Genomic DNA, 19,757 nt, shown 5'->3' with positions numbered 1-19,757 from the left:
TATATTTACCAATTATCTAAAGGACAGTACAACATTAATTATTTTTCTAGTTGTTTCAGGTATCTATATCCATAATTCTTGGATTGGACTCATGTTTTGGGGGTATTGGGAAGTTGATAGCATTATTTGCAGATAAGAAACTGTGGTGTAAGTGAACCGATGTTTACAGAGGGATATAGATATGTTAGGCAAATGGGAAAGCAAATGATAGATGAAATTTAATGTGGGCAACTGCAAAGTAATACACATGGCATACAAGATTTGGCTGGCTTAATATATATTGAAGGGACAGTTTGAGAATGTTTTTGTTTTGTTATGCTTATGTTTAATTTTTGCTGATTATATCTGTTTTATATTGTAAAATGCTTGTCTGTGTTCTACAAGCAGTATATCAAATATAATTATTAATATTCAATAATAATATTCAAAGCCATTTAGCCAGATAACTCACAAGTTAGCCATCTAAATGGCAACTTTTTAAATAGTTGGCCATTTATCCAGCTAAATTATAGGTAGATAGGTCATTATCCATCTATAATTTAGCTGGAGTTTAAAAAAGGCATTCCAGGGAAGTTCTAGAATATGACTAACATAAGGCTAACTTAGCTGATTTTCAATTGTAACCAGCTAAAGCCTAGATTTATCATTTTGCTATAAATTTTGTGGAAATAAGAGAGAACCTCTGTAGAGGCTCACATATAAGTTAACTATTTATATCACTGTAATAGTAACTCAGGGTGAGGTTTGTTGGAAGGCTAGGTTTTGGGGGGCAGTTTTACATACACAGTCAGAGGTATAAAAAGCACAGTCACCATCAGTAAAGATTTTATGTGATTTGGAGTGATGAAAGGTTAAAAAAGATGAGATTTGTACAATGTACTCTCTACCTAGCTTGATAGGTAGGTTGAGAGTACATTGTACAAATCTTATCTTTTTGTAACTTTCATCACTCCAAATCATTTAATATCTTTACTGATGGTGACTGTGCTTTTCACACTTCTGACTGTGTATGTAAAACTGCCCCCCAAAACCTAGCCCACCACCAACACCTCACCCCAAGTTCAGAATGCCCCCTATTACAATGGTATAAAAAGTTGACTTACATGTGGGCCTCCTCAGAGTCTCTCTCTCTCTCCTCCCCCCATGAAATGGGATCCGCAAAAAATCCCGTTTCAGCCGTAATGCACAGCTATCACAGGCATAACGCTGAGAAAAAAGGTGTAGTTATTTCCGGTGTTAAAACCCGCGATAGTGCATGTTACATTATCGCACGCAACGTTAAGCAGCACTCATTTTCTTTTACTCCGCCCAAACTCCTCCCACTTGAAAAAATGTTCAAATTTGCATATGTAATTCGCAATGCGGTATTTATCGCAGGTGTTAGGGCCCTAATGCCTGCGATGACTGGATAACTTCCTTATATGACTGAGCCTTATGTGACTGGATAACTTCCCTCTTGACCATCTTCTGACAGATGCAGTGCTGGAGCCAGAAGAAGGTGAGTTGGGACCTCTCTCCTGGCCTAAGATTTTTTAGTATCAGGGGTGAGATAAGGGGTCCAGAGAGGTGGGGGGGGGGGGGGGGGGTGCGGCTCACACAATATGGACAGCAAGTGGGTAGGAGGGTCTGCAGGGGAAGCCAGATTAAGATCATATTCAAAACTTGGAAGGGGTGGGAGGGGCTGAATGCTACAGTTTTCATTAATGTAGGAGGGTGTGCATGGCCCAGCAGGGCCATATGCAAAATCTGGTGAAGCAGAATAGAACTGGGCCACAAGCCCCTTTACTTTTTACATTTTTCTACTGACCCAGATATCTTTTAAATTTGTCTGGTTAAGGAAAAAGTTATCTGGCCACATAAGGCTGGATAACTTAAAAACCTTACTGGCTATATTCACATACAGCCGGTTAGGTTTTAAAGTTATCCAGCCACATGTGGCTGGATAACTTTAAGCAGGTATATTCCCCATGATGTTTGTCCTACTGAATATCTGGAACAAGTTATTCAGCTAACTTTAGTTGGATCACTTGTCTACTAACTGGCTTACTGAATATTGGCCTGAATAATAATAATAACTCAAAGCTATAGCTAAATTTTCCTTGGGGCATTGGGATGCGAACATGCATCACAATGCTCCCAGAACTGCATTTAAAGGACCTGAACAGCCTGAAGGAAATTGCTCCGCTCACAAAGTATTCCAAAATACCCAGGTGTCTCAGGTGTCTCAAGAGACCCCCTGTCTTACCTGCTAACCCCTTCCTTCCCCTTCAGGCAGCCAAAGTAAATGTAATGTTTTAGGAGCAAAAGTGTGACATTAACCATCTAGATCCATTTTGACAATGGTGGCACCAGGCCTGAAATTCTAGGCGCACTTCAGACCCCACTGGATCACCAGAGCTAGGAAGATAAGACCTGGGAGGATCATCGAGGTCAGAGGACCAGGGGGTATCAAAAATGGGAAGGCTTTTGGGTGGGAGAGGGCAGGGCCTGTGCCAGGGCAGACCTAATTTTTAAAACTATAGTGTTTCACACAAAACTTTTCACACAAACCTTTTCACACAAAACTTTTTTCTCCAGGTTAATGAGGATGACACCATCCTCATTAACCTGGAGAAAAAACAATCGTACCTGCTTGTTCTTCTTGATCTTTCTGCTGCGTTTGACATGGTAAAACACACGATACTTATAGACCAACTTGCCAATATAGGGATCAAAGGCACAGCTCTAAGATGGTTCCAGTCCTTCTTAAGCAACAGATTCTACAAAGTTAGAATAAACAACAAAGAATCGCATCCAGTCCTCACAGATCTAGGAGTCCCACAAAGTTCCTCACTTTCACCCACCCTCTTCAATATCTACCTCCTCCCTCTCTGCCACCTACTCTCAAACCTCAAGCTTACACACTACCTCTATGCAGACGACATACAAATCCTTCTCCCGATTTCAGAATCCCTTGAAAAAACCATCACATACTGGAACGAATGCCTACAGCCGATTAAAAACATTCTCTCAAACCTCAACCTAAAATTGAATGACAATAAAACCGAAATGCTCATTGTTTCCCAGGATCCCCTCATCAAACCTCTCTCCTAACTCAAATAGCAAGTTCTCACCCGACGTCAGAGACCTTGGAGCCTGGCTAGACAACCATCTAAACCTAAAAAAGTTCGTAAACACTACCACTAAGGACTGCTTTTACAAACTGCAAGTCCTTAAAAAACTTAAACCCCTCCTCTACTTCTCGGACTTCAGGCTCGTACTGCAATCCATCATACTATCAAAGCTCGACTATTGCAACTCCCTTCTGCTAGGTCTACCCTTCAACACCATCAAACCATTACAGATGGTACAGAATTCCGCTGCTAGAATCCTCACAAGTTCTAACAAAAAAGACCATATCACCCCAATCCTTCGTAACTTACATTGGCTTCCCATCAAATATAGGATACTCTATAAGATACTCACAATAGTACACAAAGCAATATACAATCTGGCTCCTATCATGCTAAGCACTCAACTTCAACCGCATACATCTTCTAGACCAATTAGAAGCGCATACAAAGGAACACTGCATGTCCCACAAGTAAAATCAGCATTGAGAAAACGAGCATTATCTTCAGCTGGACCCCACCAGTGGAACGCTCTCCCCCCAGATCTAAGACTAGAACCCAGTCATCAAGAGTTCAAAAAAAGACTGAAGACCTGGCTTTTCCAACAAGCCTTCCCAGATTCTCAATGATACTTAGACAAGAGGACTTCCTAAATAATAGTATCCCTAAATTATCGACATCTCACCAATTCCTACTATCAGGACTCCACAACTGCTCAATCAATTTTTGAATCCATAAGTTCACTATATTACTCTTATTGTATCTATATGGTAGATTTGACAGGTCATCTCTACTACGTTAAATAGTTAAATTGTATGTACATATTATATTATATTATATTTATTATTACTATGTTAAATTGACATCCGGTTTTATTGGTCCTTATGTTCTACAGTTCTATGTAAAGCCCCCATCCGCTGTTGGGCAGTTCATCGTTTTATGTAAACTGGAGTGATTTGTAATTCCAACAAGAACTTCGGTATATAAAAATTAAAAATAACTAAATAAAACTGGGGGGAGCCAAGTGCCCTGTTCCCCCTAGTGATGTTACTATTATTGTGAATTTTAAAATTCAATAAAAACGTTTAAACATAAACATAAAACTATTTTTTAACTTTGGCTACCTCAAGGAGTATGGGAGAGGGTGAGATCCGCAGGTTTGGGGTGGGGTCTTGGACCACTGATGGTGGCTTCAGATATGGTATTTTTCCTTGCAGTGATTTGCTGCTGTGAAAGATTGCATAAGATTGACAACACTATGGTACTCAGAACCGCAGCTTAAAGAATCCCGCATATTTTCCCCTTAGATTGCAAGTCCTCTGTGCCTGATTGTAACTTACTTGAAACTGGGATTTGGAAAGGTGAGTACTCAAATCTAACAGGACATAGACTGTCCTACATTTCACTCCAGATGTTCTGTTAGTAATGTCTGCAATTATTATTGCTTATGTAGTAAACTGGGAGTCACACCCATAAAGTCCTGCACCCTTTTTGTTTAGTAACCAAACAAGTGAGTAAAACTATGGAGCAAATCTCAATGCATTGTACTGGTAGTAATAACAAAATCAGCAGCATGTGTGGATAGCTCTCTGCGAAAAGGGAATTTCCCAGAGGAAATGTCAGGGAAAGACAAGGCCCATCTAATTGTAGGGTATTTTAACATTTTGTTCTTGGTGGAGTGTGTGGCCTGGTTGTACCATTTCTTCTCTTCCTTTACCCTTCTCACCAGGCATCAAGGTCAATATATATTAAGCAAAATCATTTCTTTTGTTCAGGGTAAGTAGGAACCCCAGAACTCTCATAGGGCATGAAAGATGATAGGGTCTCTTCGTGCCCACCAACACTCCAACACCACCACTCCAAAACTGGTACTAGTAGTATATGTTCACTGCAGCATAACTCTTCCCCACAAAAGTAAGTCCAATAATTTAAATCAGAAAAAATGCTGTCCATAAGGAGATTCACAACCTCAGAACTGCATGCTCTCGTTCCCACAAGCATACCTGGGAACTCTCTGGATTTCACCCGGAGATTCAGGGAATTTTCATCAGTTGCCAGTCTCCAGAGAAATACTATAAAGCTCCGGGCCTCTCGGTTGACTTCTCCCCTTCCTGCAGGAAACAGGAGAGGAGGGGTGAGTGAGTCTGCAGCAAACACTGCTGGCAGTATATGGGGAGAAAATGGAGAGGGGCTGCAACACACCCACAACTCATTCCCTGATTCACTAAGGCTTTTCTCCCATTCTTTTCTATGGGAAAATACCTTGAGGAATCGGGCACTCAGTTGCTTGCTGAAATTCCAGGAACTGGGACTCAGCTGAGGGTAGAATGAGGGTGCAGAAGTCAGGGAGCAGTGACTTAATGGAGTGGAAGCAAAGAGAGTACTGGACATGGAGAAGGAGGGAGGAAGGGGAAGAATGCTGGGGGGAGAGGTCATCTCTTGAGAGGGAAAAAGTGATGGTGAGCAGGAATGGAAAGAAAATGTGGTAGATCTTAAAAAAATACGCGCGTGCGTACTTTTGTTCACGCAACTGTCGTGAACAAAAGTACGCCAGATTTTAAAAGATACGCACGTTGCCGCACGTATCTTTTAAAATCCGGGGTCGGCGCTCGCAAGGCTGCGCAAAATCGGCAGCCTGCGCGCGCCGAGCCGCGCAGCCTGCCTCCATTCCCTCCGAGGTAGCTCCGAAATTGGAGCAGCCTCTGAGGGAACTTTCCTTCCGCATCCCCCCACCTTCCCCTCCCTTCCCCTATCTAACCCACCCCCCAGCCCTACCTAAATCCCCTCCCCTACCTTTGTTGTACAAGTTACGCCTGCTTGAAGCAGGCGTAACTTGTGCGCGCCGCCTCATCATCCCCCGGCATAGGCCGTAGTGCCGGGGGACTCGGGACCGCCCTCCCAGCCCGCCCCCGAAGCCTGGACACGCCCCCGGTCTTTGGACACGCCCCCTCCCGCCCCTTTTACGAAGCCCCAGGACGTACGCGCATCCTGGGGCTCTGCGTGCGCCGGCAGCCTATGCAAACTAGGCGTGCCGGCACGCGAGGGCCCTGCGTGCGTAAATCCGGCCGGATTTATGTGCGCAGGGCATTTAAAATCCGCCCCAATGTGAATTAATGGGAGTGAGGGGTGGAAGAGAGAAAACTGATACATATTTTACTCCTCCACCCCGCAATCAACAGTAATCTCAAGGTGACCACAATTCAGAAGTTCCCAGGTATGCCCATAGGCGTCTAAGCATAAGGGATTGATGAATCCTGAACATAAATATTCCTGGTATCTTAATGCAAAGGACTAAGACATTCCTAGTCAGATTTAACTGTAAAGCCATTGAAAGATCCTCTCAGGAAGATAACAGTTCCCTCAATAAACATGCTAATGGTTCCATCAGCATAGGAGCCTACACTACATGAAATTATAGTAATATACTATGTGGGGCAACATTTTAAAGATCTCGAAAGGGAAACCTGGTAAGTGTAATAGGGAAATATGAACTTGTTTCCCAATAAAAAAACAAATATAGCAAGATTCTGATTCTCGCCTAAATAGATGGCTCAATTGCAGCTTAGCTTAGGTCATTTATGAAAAAGGCTGGCTATATAATTTAGACTAAAATAGGTGCAATGATACTAAAGCTCAAACAGATTTATCAATTTTTGTGAAGCAGTGAGCCAGTTCTGGGATCTGAGCTCACCTTCAGGAAGCAGATCTTTTCTGTCACATATACAAACATTTTTGAAAATGAGTGATCTTTTGCAAACATTTGTCATTTTTCTTTTAAAAAATGTGGGGTTTTTTTTAGCTTTTTATAGTATTGCTTTCAGAGTGAAGTACACTTAGACAGTCTTTATTTGAGTTAGATGTGTCATAATTAACCTCTTTGTTAAGAATAGTATGTTCCATTAACAACTATGAAATGCTGAGAGATATCATTGTAAAAGTGGTCTGATAAAACATCCAAAAAGCTTCCTAAATTAAGCTCCCGCAGGTTTACTAATCCCCAGGGAGTTAGTAAACAACTATACTGTGAAATCCATCTGCTAGCTGGCTAGAAAAGTTAATAGAATAAATTTATCCACCTAACTTAGCTAGGATATTCAGAGGAACAGGCCTGCTGGTGAATATACCTGGTTATCTTAGAGTCCAGCTAACTTTAGAACTGCTCTTCAGCTGTCCTGAAGTTATCTGGCTACCTTATCTTGATAACGGTGCTCTGCCTCCGAATTCCCCAACCGCCACTGACAAAGCTGGATAAGTTTTTATCAGATAAAAATATCTGGCTATGTCAAGGGCAGTCAGACCTGTGGGATTTTAAAATCCCTGCCATTGGCTAAGGGCCAAATCTAGCTAGACAAACACATTGAATATAGATAGACTTCTATATAAGTGAAATATCATTCTTGATTATTGCTCATTTACCTGAGGATCCTAAAGTAACAACCATTTTATAAAAACCTTAAATATCTCCTTTACATTTATTTACTGAACTCTGTCCCACATTTGAATTCCAAATATGCATCTATCATATAACTTGCAAGTGCAGGAATGAAAATTATTACATCTTAAGTAAACAGAAAAGATTTTATTGTCAGGCATAGACTTAAAAGATATTAGGTAACTTGTTGAGTAGGTTTTTACAAGCTCCCAATAAATTAATCCATACAGAACTTCTGTACTAAAGTGATTCTGATGTGCAGCAATCAGATAAATTGGGGTGATCACATCTGATCTGAAGATAATGAAAAAAATGCAACATGGTGGTGACCAAAGCCAGAGATAGCAGCTAGGTAGAGAGTGTGTCAAACTAGGTCAAGAGTACAATGAAAAGATCTCATCTTTGTGTCCCTTTCCTCATTCCAAATCACATCTAATCTTCACGAATTTATACTGTGCTGTCTGTACCTATGAAGTGCATGTAAAACTGCCCCCAAACCCTAGACCACCATCAAAACCTCACCTTCAGTTACTACCTGACCATCCTAAGTTTACTTCTATGAGAATCTTATGAGTCTCTCTGTCTCCCCCCCTCTCCCTCTCCTAGTAATGCAGGGTGTGATAAATGTAATGTGTGTTAGCCTAACCATGCCTTATCACAGGCATTAGGCCTGCGAAATTTATAGCAAAATGATGAATCTCAGCCTTAGCCGGATAAACTTATTTGGCTAACATTGGAGCTGCACTCTTAAATATAGCCAGTCATCTTATAGTTAACCGGCTCACTAAAGGACAGGTCTTTGATCCAACCAGACTTATAGGGTCATTCTTTAAAACACAATAACTACCGCATCTCATTGGTAATAGTTAAATTCAGGAAAGGGGAGTGGTTAGGGTAGGCTTTGGGCCGGCAAAAACAAATTATTTCCGGTTACTGCTACAGGTGATAATGTTTTACACATTATTGCTGGCAGTAGCACTGGAAATAACACCACCTTTTGGTGTGGCACTATGGGGGCATTAGTGGGCAGCGTGGCTGGAACCACAGCAGGCAAAAATGCACGTCGCGATACGAACGGCTGCCCACTATCACCCCGCCCCTTTTTTTTCACGACTCATCATTTTGCTATAAATAAATATAGCAAAATGATGAATCTAGGGGTTAATTAGCTACCTTTGAATATCAGAGTTAGCTGGTGCCAGCTGACTCAACTCCTCTCAGTTATGTCCCTGGCATGCCCCTAACTTATCTGGCTAAATTCAAGCCAACTAACTTATTAGCAAGCTAGAATTCAATTTAGCTGCATAACTTCAGATTAGCCAACTAAATGCTTTTAAATTTGGACCTCAAAATGACTAGCTATTTGTCTAATAGGGAAGAGCTAACATGGATTTAGAAAAAGGAAATCTTGCCTTACCGTTATATTAGAAAGTGTTTTGAAAGTGTTAATAATAATGTGGATAAGGGTGAGCATAGTGACATATTGTATGTACAACCAAAAAATGTTGTTTCATTTTGGGTTTAATTTTGTTATTTTCTTTGTTTTCATTTTGTATTATGTGGTTTATTTTAATGTGCACTAAGGGGAGGATTTTAAAAGGGTTACGCTCGTATATTATGCACGTAACCCCGAAAACCCGCTCCTGTGTGCGCCGAGCCTATTTTGCATAGGCCCAGTGATGCTCGCAAGCCCCAGGATGTGCGTATGTCCTGGGGCTAGAAAAAAGGGGCGGGGAGTGGTCGGGGCTGGGCAGTCCTGGGGCGGGGGTGGGACCTAGGCCTCCAGCATGGTGGCTGTGCCAGGGAATCATGCGCCGGCATTTGGCCGGCGTGTGCAACCTACTCCTACCCAAAGGCAGGCGCAACTTATTTAACAAAGGTAAGGGGGAGTTAGATAGGGCTGGGGGGCAGGTTAGGTAGGGGAAGGGAGGGGAAGATGGGGGGGGACGGAAGGAAAGATCCCTCTGAGGCCGCTCCGATTTTGGAGTGGCCTCGGAGGGAACAGGGAAAGCCATTGGGGCTTCCCTAGGGCTCAGCGTGCACAAGTGTGCACCCCTTGCGCGTGCCAACCATGGATTTTATAACATTTGTGCGCGCCAGGTTGCGCTCACAAATCTACACTCATGCGTATGTCTTAAAATCCGGCCCTAAATTTTTTAGTTCATGCTAAAAAATAGCATCCACTAATTGAAACATGATACATATGACAGCACATATGTATGTATGTATTTATTTAAAAATACTTATATTCTGTCTATATCGTACCAGCCATGCTATAATGTATCTATTTTAGAAGGCATTTAATAAAGTATCTCCTTAGGAAATTAAAAAGTCATGGGATAGGAGGTGATGTTCTGTGATAGATTGGTATTTGGTTAAAAGACAGGAAATGGACTAAATGGTCAGTTTTCTAATGGTGAAAGATAAATATTGGCGGACCCCAGGGATCTCTCCTAGGAATGGTGCTGTTTAACATATTCATAAATGAGAGCAACAAGTAAAGTGATCATATTTGCAGATGAAAATTATCCAAAGTTGTTGAAACACCCAAAGTTGTTGAAATGCATGCAAATTGTGAGGAACTACAGAAGGATATTGTAGGACTTCGGGATTGAGTATCTAAATGACAGATAAAAGTTTAATGCAGATGAGTGCAAAGTGATGCATATAAGAAAAAATGATCCTATCTATATATACAATGCTGAGTTCTGTATTAGGAGTTGCCACCCAGGATAAAGATTTTGGAGTCATTGTGGACATTGCACTGAAATCCTCAGCTTGGTTTGCAATGGTGGTTAAACAGTAAATTTAATATTAGGAATGAGTTGGAAAGGAATGAAAAATAAAATGGAGAATATAGCAACTCTCTATCAATCCATGATGTGGCCATACCTAGCGTATCATGTGCAGTTCTGTCCCCAACTCAAAAAAGAAGTAGCAGAATAGAAAAGGTACAGAGAAAGGCAAAAAAAAATGAGAGAGGGACTAGAATGGCTTCCTTATGAAGAAAGGTTAATTAGGTTAGGACTCTTCAGCTTGGAGAAGGTGATATGGTAAAGGGTTATAAAACCACGAGTCGGGTGGAACATGTAAATAGGGGACAGTTATTTACCCTTTCAAATAGTACTAAGACTAGGGTAACACTCCATGAAGCTAACAGGTAGCAGGTTTAAAACAAATTAGAGAAAGTATTTTTCACTCAGCATACAATCAAGCTGTGGAATTTGTTGCTGGAAAAAAGGGTAAAGACATCTAGCATAGCTGGGTTCAAAAGGTTTTTGAAATGTTCCTGGAGGAAATAAAACATCTATAAGGGTGTCACCAACGTGCCCTTTACCTGTAACTTCGATGTGTCCACAGACATTGGTAGATGAGGCCAGAGAGAGTACGTAGGAGTGTGGCGGGGCATCTGACGCTCCCCAAAGGAAGTGTCTATCTGAAGGAAGTTTAACAAAACTTATAAGCCAACTTGGTTCAGAGAACCTTCCTTCCTGTCTCCTGCCCTGACAGAATGACTGGTGGACCCAAGGGTGTAGTTCACAGGACCTTAGGATCAGAGAGAGTCATCCTGGGGTCCAACAATGGATTTCTGAGATATTCTGAAAAATCCTGCCGACCCAGATACCCAAGGCTCAACCTTCAGGAAATGAGGGCTGGTATAGGTGAAGGTCCTGTCCGGTTTCCTGGTCCAGTTCTGCCTTCTGGCTACGAGTCCCGCTATAGGCCTTCCTTCAGCAGATCCATCCAGTACTCTAGCCAGTCCAAGGGTCCATGTCCATAACATCCTGAAAACCCTGCTGGCTGTGGGGTCCCCAGGACAGGTTTGGGAAGCCTTGCTGTAAGAGCTCTTTTCTGACATGGCCCTGCTTGGCCACTAGAGCAGGAATGGCCAATTCCAGTCCTTGTGAGTCACAAACAGGCCAGGTTTTCAGAATATCCGCAACGAATATGCATGAGATAGATTTGCATGCAATGGAGGCAGTATATTCAAATCTGTCTCATGCATATTCGTTGTGGATATTCTGAAAACCTGGCTGGTTTGAGGCTTTCAAACATGAGTTGGCCACCCTTGCACTAAAGTGTACCAAAGTGTGGTTTATGTATTAAACTATAGAATCGTCCAGCTTGGAGGGTTCGGTAAAAGGTCACAGGTATTTTGCAGTGTCCTTTCTTTACAGTGGGGATACTCCTAGCTAGGAAGCTTCAATTGAAGTTCAGTGGATGTATGAGAAAGCTGTCTAGTGTCAGGGTGGGTGATTCTTCCCCTAAGGGGGACAAAAATTCTGAGGAGGTATAAAATTGCCTCCCACAAGGCACGGGGTGGGGCTTTGGAGAGTGACTGAAGTGTTTTGGGAGTTTTGATGGGGTTCTTTGGAGCTGGTGCTCTTACGGGCATTCAGACAAATCTGGAAGAAGTTTGGGACTTAAAGCCAATGAGCAGGAGATGTGCTGGGGAAGGACGGGAAGAGGCTGCGTTCCTGTCTTAGAGCTCCAGGGCAGAGTCTAGGAAACTTCAACTGTCAGAAGTGACGAGAAGAAGTTGTCTTGGACCATCTCTGCCAAAGGAGTGTGTAAACTGGGATTGTTCAAGTGAGACTATAACTTTTTTACTGGGAGCACAGAAGGCCTGGGAAGTAAGGAACAGAGGGCTAATTTTGGGCGTGACATTCAGTGTACAGATCTGGCGTTTGAAGACTGTTTGCACCTGAACTGTTTTTTTTCTGGTTGTTTCTACTGTTTCTGCTCTGGACTTTGAATTTAGTTTCTGTGCTGGTCTGGTTACTTTTCAAAGTTTTATTTTTTTTTCACTTTTGTTTGAGCACCAACTACCGTGCAGACTATGTGTTACCGCTGTAGATAACCTCTGCCCAGTTAGCCTTGCAGGAGAGCCTGTCCCAATCCACCAGGACCCAGGGACAGCATTCACCCACCTCAGCTGAGTAAATCCAGTTCTCTCTGGGGCTGGGAAGGTGACCCCCCCAGCCAAGGGAGGGTGGGGTATTAGCTGAGGACATGTGTAATCATGCATGACTCTTCCTCCTAGCTACAGCATGAGCCCTGGCGTGTGGTAATTATCGGGCAGCATAGAAAGCATGGATAGCGGAGACCCACGTTGTGCAGCACGCCCAGTGCATACAACAGCACTGCATCCTCCCCCTTCCTTTCAGTCTTTCCAGCCACTGTCTTATCCCCAGGCTGAGTGAGTCAGGGACAGCATGCACCGAGCACTGGACGTGACTCCCTGTGAATGCTGGGAGCAATAGCAGTGAAGGAAATTTGGCAGCTGCATGCAGCAGCAGCCAAGGGTAACCGCGTTGGTGGCCTGAACCACTCCGATTTACCCCTTCTCCTGCGGAGTGGGAGCTGGACCATTGTAACAGATTCATGTGTGGTTCCCACCTCCTCACTCCCTTTGTTTTAAAGTTTGGAAGAGAGAAAGACTGGTGGGGCTTTCAATGCTTCCTTAGATCCTTTTCGGCCAGATGACTCCTCTCCATGTCCGCACGGCCTGCTTCATGGAGGTCGATGTGCCACGCAACATTTTTACCGGTGGAGGTGTGCCTTGGGCTTGAAAAGGTTGGGAAACGCTGAACTAAACAACTGTGTAAAATACCATGGTTGCTCACAGAATTCTAAAACAGCTCAGCAATGGACACCTTATCAGGCCAGCAATCAAAGGCCTGGCAAACCAGCCAAGCCTTAATCACGTCCCTGAATTTAGTGTAATTTAACTCAGAATGAATGTCCTGTGGCAGGGCATTCCACAGATTTGGCGCTTCATAGCTAAAAGATGTGCAAAGCGTCCCTTCCAATCTAATCATCATAGGAGAAGGAATTTATTAAAAAAACAAAAAAAAAAACCCCTGTTGGGACAATTGACGTGTTCTCACTGACAAGTGAGGAACTAAGAATTTGGAAGGACAAACGGGAATAAAGATGCAAACAGATCAAAAAATCTAAGTAGTTTAAACCTGATCCTGAGTAGCCCAGGAAATCTGTGCAACTTCTGCAAAGTAGGGGAGATGTGTTCAGATTTTTTTAATCCATAGTTTCATCTTAGTGACTAATCATATGAGTAGGGCACGGTGAACACTTGCTGCTAGACTGTGATTCTACTATTGCTTCATTTTTTTTTTCCCCTTACACCAAGGAAGTCATGGTTTGATACCTTGGTTGCAGAGGAAGGTAATGGTCATTGTGAAGTTAAAATGAGGAACATTTTAATTGTCACAGATGGCTATAATGTATCAGCTTTGAATCCTTGTCATGCAATTGCCATTAAGCAAGACTGAAAGCAGAGAGGGTACATAGGTTTCATAGGTACAGAGGGTACATAGGAATTAGTAGTAGTAACAATAAAAACAGTAACAAAACACACTTCCTCCAAGAAACCCCCAAACAAAATAAGATCAGCTCCTTTCTGGCCTTCCCCTTCCACATAGGGACTAGTTCTTGGTCCTTACTTTTCAAAAGAGATGGTATTCCGTACTCACAAATCCTCTTTTATCATCTTCCCTTGTCACAGGAAGGAATCCCATACACTTGAACTCCACGACTCCTCCCAGATGGCTCTAAAACACTGCCCAGGAGTCTGTTCTGCATTTCCTGGAGCCATGAGACTGCTGGACCCCCCGGCCAGTGGCTGCAAGGAAGCAGAGAGACACCCGCCCGAGCTTCATCCTAATTTGAATAATAGCTTCCAGGTGAAGAAAGCACATTCCCACTCTAAGCATCCCCTTATATTGTCTGTACACACTCCCCCTATAGGGCCTCCAGTACAACACCATTTAAAGAGATACAGCATTCCCTTAATAAACCTTTGCCACAATGACAAATCATTCCACCCCAAAAATAGAGGACAAGTACATTTCCCCCTGAAATTATCCAAGGGCCCTGTCTTAGGGCTCCTGTCACACCAGTCAAGCAGTCGGTGTCATTACAAAGTGCTGTCTAAGGCATCCTTCTTGCCAGAAGCTATGAATGCTATCTCCTACACTCCCATAAAAAAATATTATAAATGAAAATTGATGACCCTTATTGTCTACAGACCTTAAAGCTGCCACTGAGAGTACTTATGGTATCAGCAAACAAGATAGATGCCGGTTGTCCATTTTTTTTACGTCTCCACTACAATAAATGCTTTTAAAGGACATCCGACATCTATCTTGTTTGTTGACACCATTTCGGCTTTCATAGATCGCCTCCCTTCTTGCTCACTGAGAGTACTTAAGCAGGAATGTTTCAGGGGGTACATGCTGGTACTGATTACTGTCATATTTTCCTCTACCTGCTTGAACTGCCATGTGGTCCTCACAAAAAAAAAAAAAATGTGTCTGGTGCTACCTTGATTTCCCCTCCCTGGGTCCTCTCTTCTGCGCAGAGGAAGGGACTTCAAAAAGGGAGAGTTCTGCCTGGGCAGGGAAGAATCGGAGAGAGAAGAAAGATCCCTGACCCCTGGGGAAAGAGAGAGGGGATTTAGCCTGCCTGCTGGGAGGAGGGAGATGAGAGAAGAGAGAGCAAAGTGGTATGAGGGGTTTGGGATATGTTTTTAGAGCCGGAAACACCAACATCGTTTTTTTGTGTGTGATCGTATACTGGGGCCACCGAGCTGTCATCATCATCTGTTTGTGTATGGTAGGAGTCTCATGTTGGAATTGCTGAGCCACCATTGTTGTTGTGAAAGGAGGATGTTATTTTAATGTCTGAAATTGTCCAAACAACAAAAGTAGGGGAAAAAAAGCCTTTTTTTTTTTGTGCAGTTATTCAAGCTTTGGGAATGTGAATGTTCAGCATCTCCGATATCTTTGTATATTGCACAGTACAGGAGAAAATACATTTCTCTTTCTGTTTCTCCAGTCTTGCACTGCATGCAGAATCTGGTTTCCTGGAGTTTCCAGGACAGTTTTTGTCTGCATATTTCCATTTATAATCTGTAGTCACTTATTCTGTATTTGGTGAGGGTTTATCCATCTTCTGTCTGTGCGATCAAAGAGAGGTATTATGTTGGTGTGTAGCTTCTGGGCAGAGATTTGTAGCAGTCCAGCTTGTTCTGTTTCCCAGTAGGAGGTGTATTAGTGTTCTAGTGTCAGGTATAATATTTGCAATGCTGCCATGTCATAGGTTCTGCCGCCAGTTGCAGGGGTGGGGCCCTGGATGGTTGCACATTCCCATCCCACCCTCAAAAAGAACTCTGAATGTGAGTACCAGCACTTTTTTTTTCAGGAAAAAAAGAACTGCCTATTCTGTATTTTGTGAGACTCTATTTCTTGGGATTCTGCTAGGTACTTGTAACCTGGATTGGCCACTTTTGGAAACAGGATACTGGGCTTGATGGACTTTTGGTCTGACCCAGCATGGCAAATCTTTTGTTCTTATGTTCTATCTTTATCATCAAGGCGAGGTATTCTGTTAATGTATAGCAGTCCTGCTTGTTCTGTTTTCTGAGTAGGAAATGTATTAATGATCTAGGGCCAGGTTTAACTGTTGCAATGCTATCATTTCATATGCTCTGCAGTCTGCACCCAATTACAGGCTGCAGAGCCCTGGGTAGTTGCCCTTTGTTATCCAAAACCTAGGGTTTGCAGCCTGCAGCTGGATCCTTTGCCATCCCATACCTGCATGTGAGTATCAGCACCTTTTTTTTTTTTTTTATAGAAAATAGCACTGTACTTAAGGGAGTTGTAGTTGGCACTGTTTGCAAATATAGCATCTGTAAATTCTGGTCTTTGCTTTCCGAAACAGTAATGAGGTTAGGCAGTTATATTTTTTGAACTTTTAAAGATGCCAAGAAATCTGTTTTAAGAATAGTGAGCCTTTTCAGATTCTAAACCAGAGCTGGAAATGATTATTCTATTAATCATATCCCCTTTAAAATGAGAAAGATGGACTAATGCAATCTGGACATAAACTGCTAATCACTAACATATTTTAGTGTTTTTGTTTCTGTGATGAAATACTGTGAGATGAGTATTGTAAAGGTATTTTAGTTTCCTACCCTTCTGCAATTGCTCTGCACAAATTTTCTGCCATGTCAGATAACTTGTGGTAGGGGAGATTAGATTTAGGACCCTCTCTAGAGAGAGGGCATCTGCGGACTGGGCCAGAAATCTACAAGCAGACAAAAACAGTGAAGAAAAATGAAGCAAAAAGTAAAATTAATAACAAGTAGAAGAGAAACATCAGAATAGGAGAGAAAAGAAGGTGAAGCGAGGTCTGAAAGGGATGCCGATAGTAAGGCAGAAGAGAAAAGGCAGCCATCTTCCCTGAGGAGTACAGAATATGCCTATATTGAGGATGACTCAGATTTTTATCCACTATACTTAAGGAAGAGTAGTGAGCACTGTATACAGAGGTTGGTCTTAGGTTGTAGTAACAAGATAATTATCAATAAAACTATATAAACTATTATCATTGTGCTTTTAGTGACATAATTAAGAGTTGCTTTTCATTATCCTTTGGAAACAGTGGAAACAGATATTTGTATTCAGCATAAATGTTTATTCTGTAGATCCTAGTGAAAATGTCTTTCTGTGGATCACAATAAAACCATAAGGTTTCAATAAAATTACAAAATAAAAGCACAAGCTTCACAGATAAAAGAAGCTGTGTAAATTTATTAACCAGTCACTGGCCAAATGCAATTTGTTAAAGCTGGTAGGGTTTGCCCAAAATCTGAAGGACAAGGAGTAGACAGCAATATATCACTTTCATAAAGTCTGAAGGTTATTCCCAGCAACTGAAAAGTTCCACCATGATAGCAACATAGACATATGATGGCAGAAAAGACCATTTGGCCTATAGTCTATCCATCCATACCAACTTATTTGGCTTTATTATCCTCTGGGTTAATCCAATGCTTTTTTGAATTCAGATTCTGTCCTTGTCTCCACCACCTCCATGGGGATGCTGTTCCATGTGTCCACTAAAAAGATTACTCCTGAGTCTACCCCTTTTCACCCTCATGCCATGGCCCCTTGATCTAGAGCCTCCTTTCTGTTGAAAGAGGCTCTCGTGTGCATGAAAAACTGGGAGGTTCTTAAATGTCTCTATCATATCTCCCATTTCCTCTAAGGTATACATGCTTAGATATTTAAGTCTGTCCCCACATGCTTTAGAATACTGATCATTTGAGTAGCTACCCTCTGGACCGTCTCCAACCAGTTTATATCCTTTTGAAGGTATGATCCACAGTATTGTACACAGTAATCCAAATAAGATCTCATCAGGGTCTTATACAGGGGCAATATCACCTCCAGATATTGTCACTGGGAGTTCAGCAGGTAGACCAAAGGTGTCTTCATGCTGTGACTTCTGCAAAATCCAGACTGAAACAGGTCTAGTAAAGACCCCTTTTTAAAACATTACCAGAATTTAATCAGTCCAGCCTGATGATCGAGGGGTTAAAGGGGCTCTTAGGGAAGATAAGGCCATTGCAGAAAGACTAAATTAATTCTTTGCTTCTGTGTTTACTAATGAGGATGTTGGGCGATACTGGTTCTGGAGATGGTTTTTAAGGGTGATGAGTCAGATGAACTGAACCAAATCACTGTGAACCTGGAAGATGTAGTAGGCCAGACTGGCAAACTAAAGAGTAGCAAATCACCTGGACTGGATGGTATGCATCCCAGGGTTCTGAAGGAACTAAAAATGAAATTTCAGATCTATTAGTTAAAAGTTGTAACCTATCATTAAAATCATTCATTGTAGCTGAAGACTGGAGGGTGGCCAATGTAACTCCAATATTTAAAAAGGGCTCCAAGGGCAATCCAGGAAACTAGAGACCAGTGAGTCTGACTTCAGTGGTAGGAAAAATAGTAAAAACTATTCTAAAGATCAAAATCACAGAACATATGGAAAGAAGTGGTTTAATGGAATACAGTCAGCATGGATTTACCTAAGGGAAGTCTTGCCTCACAAATCTGCTTCTTTTTTTGAAGGAATTAATAAACATGTGGATAAAGGTGAACCAGTAGATTAGTGTATTTGGATTTTCAGAAAGTCCCTCATGAGAGGCTTCTAAGAAAATTAAAAAGTCATAGGATAGGAGGCGATGTCCTTTTGTGGATTATAAACTGGTTAAAAGACAGGAAACAATTTTCTCAGTGGAAAAGGGTAAATAGTGGAGTGCCTCAGGGATCTGTACTTGGACCGGTGCTTTTCAATATATTTAAAAATTATCTGGAAAGGAATACAATGAGTGAGGTAATCAAATTTGCAGATGATACAAAATTATTCAGAATAGTTAAATCACAAGTGGATTGTGATAAATTGCAGGAGGATCTTGCGAGACAGGAAGATTGGGCATCCAAATGGCAGATGAAATTTAATGTGGACAAGTGCATGGTATTGTATATAGAGAAAAATAACTCATGCTGTAGTTACACAATGTTAGATTCCATATTAGGAGTTACCATGCAGGAATAAGATCTAGGCATCATAGTGGATAATACATTAAAATCATCAGCTTGGTGTGCTGCAGCAGTCAAAAAAGCAAACAGAATGTTAGGAATTATTAGGAAGGGAATGTCATAATGCCTCTGTATCGCTCCATGATGAGACCGCATCTTGAGTACTGTGTACAATTCTAGTCACCGCATCTCAAAAAAGATATAGTTGTTCTGGAGAAGGTACAGAGAAGGGCAACCAAAATGATAAAGGGGATGGAACAGCTTCCCTATAAGGAAAGTCTAAAGAGGTTAGAGCTGTTCAGCTTGGACAAGAGATGGCTGAGGGGAGATATGATAGAAGTTTTTAAAAATCATGAGAGATCTAGATTGAGTAGATGTGACTCGGTTATTTACTCTTTCAGATAATAGAAGGACTAGGGGCCACTCCATGAAGTTAGCAAGTAATACATTTGAAACTAATTGGAGAAAATTATTTTTCTCTCAGTGCGCAATTAAGCTCTGGAATTTGTTGCCAGAGGATGTGATTAATGCAGTTAAGTGTAGCTGGGTTTAAAAAAGGTTGGGGTAAGTTATTGGAGGAGAAGTCCATTAACTGCTATTAATCAAGTTGACTTAGGGAATAGCCACTGCTATTACTGGCATCAGTACCATGGGATCTACTTAGTGTTCGGGTACTTGCCAGGTACTTGTAGCCTGGATTGCTCACTGTTGGATGCTATGCTTGATGGACCCTTGGTCTGACCCAGTATGGCAATTTCTTATGTTCTTATGTACAATTACAGTATATTCCCAGAAAGGGGGGGATTG

General features: G+C 42.0%; 1 protein-coding gene across 6 annotated transcripts in view; it reads left to right on the top strand.

Annotated features, from left to right (window-relative positions):
- Positions 1-19,757, top strand: part of ARHGAP28 (Rho GTPase activating protein 28) — a 547,343-nt gene that overhangs the window by 315,859 nt on the left and 211,727 nt on the right. The window contains exons 1-2 of one of the 6 annotated variants that reach the window (XM_029591033.1): positions 1,392-1,498; positions 4,418-4,471. The exons of 4 other annotated variants lie outside the window; for them this stretch is intronic. The gene's annotated coding sequence lies outside the window, so the exon portion shown is untranslated. Of the gene's footprint in view, positions 1-1,391; positions 1,499-4,417; positions 4,472-19,757 lie in introns of those variants that run through there. One more of the 6 variants, XM_029591034.1, reaches the window with a different exon arrangement.

Source organism: Rhinatrema bivittatum, chromosome 2 (genome assembly GCF_901001135.1).
Source record: "Rhinatrema bivittatum chromosome 2, aRhiBiv1.1, whole genome shotgun sequence".
In the NCBI taxonomy this organism is placed as follows: Eukaryota; Metazoa; Chordata; class Amphibia; order Gymnophiona; family Rhinatrematidae; genus Rhinatrema; species Rhinatrema bivittatum.
This window is presented reverse-complemented; position numbering and strand designations above follow the sequence as displayed.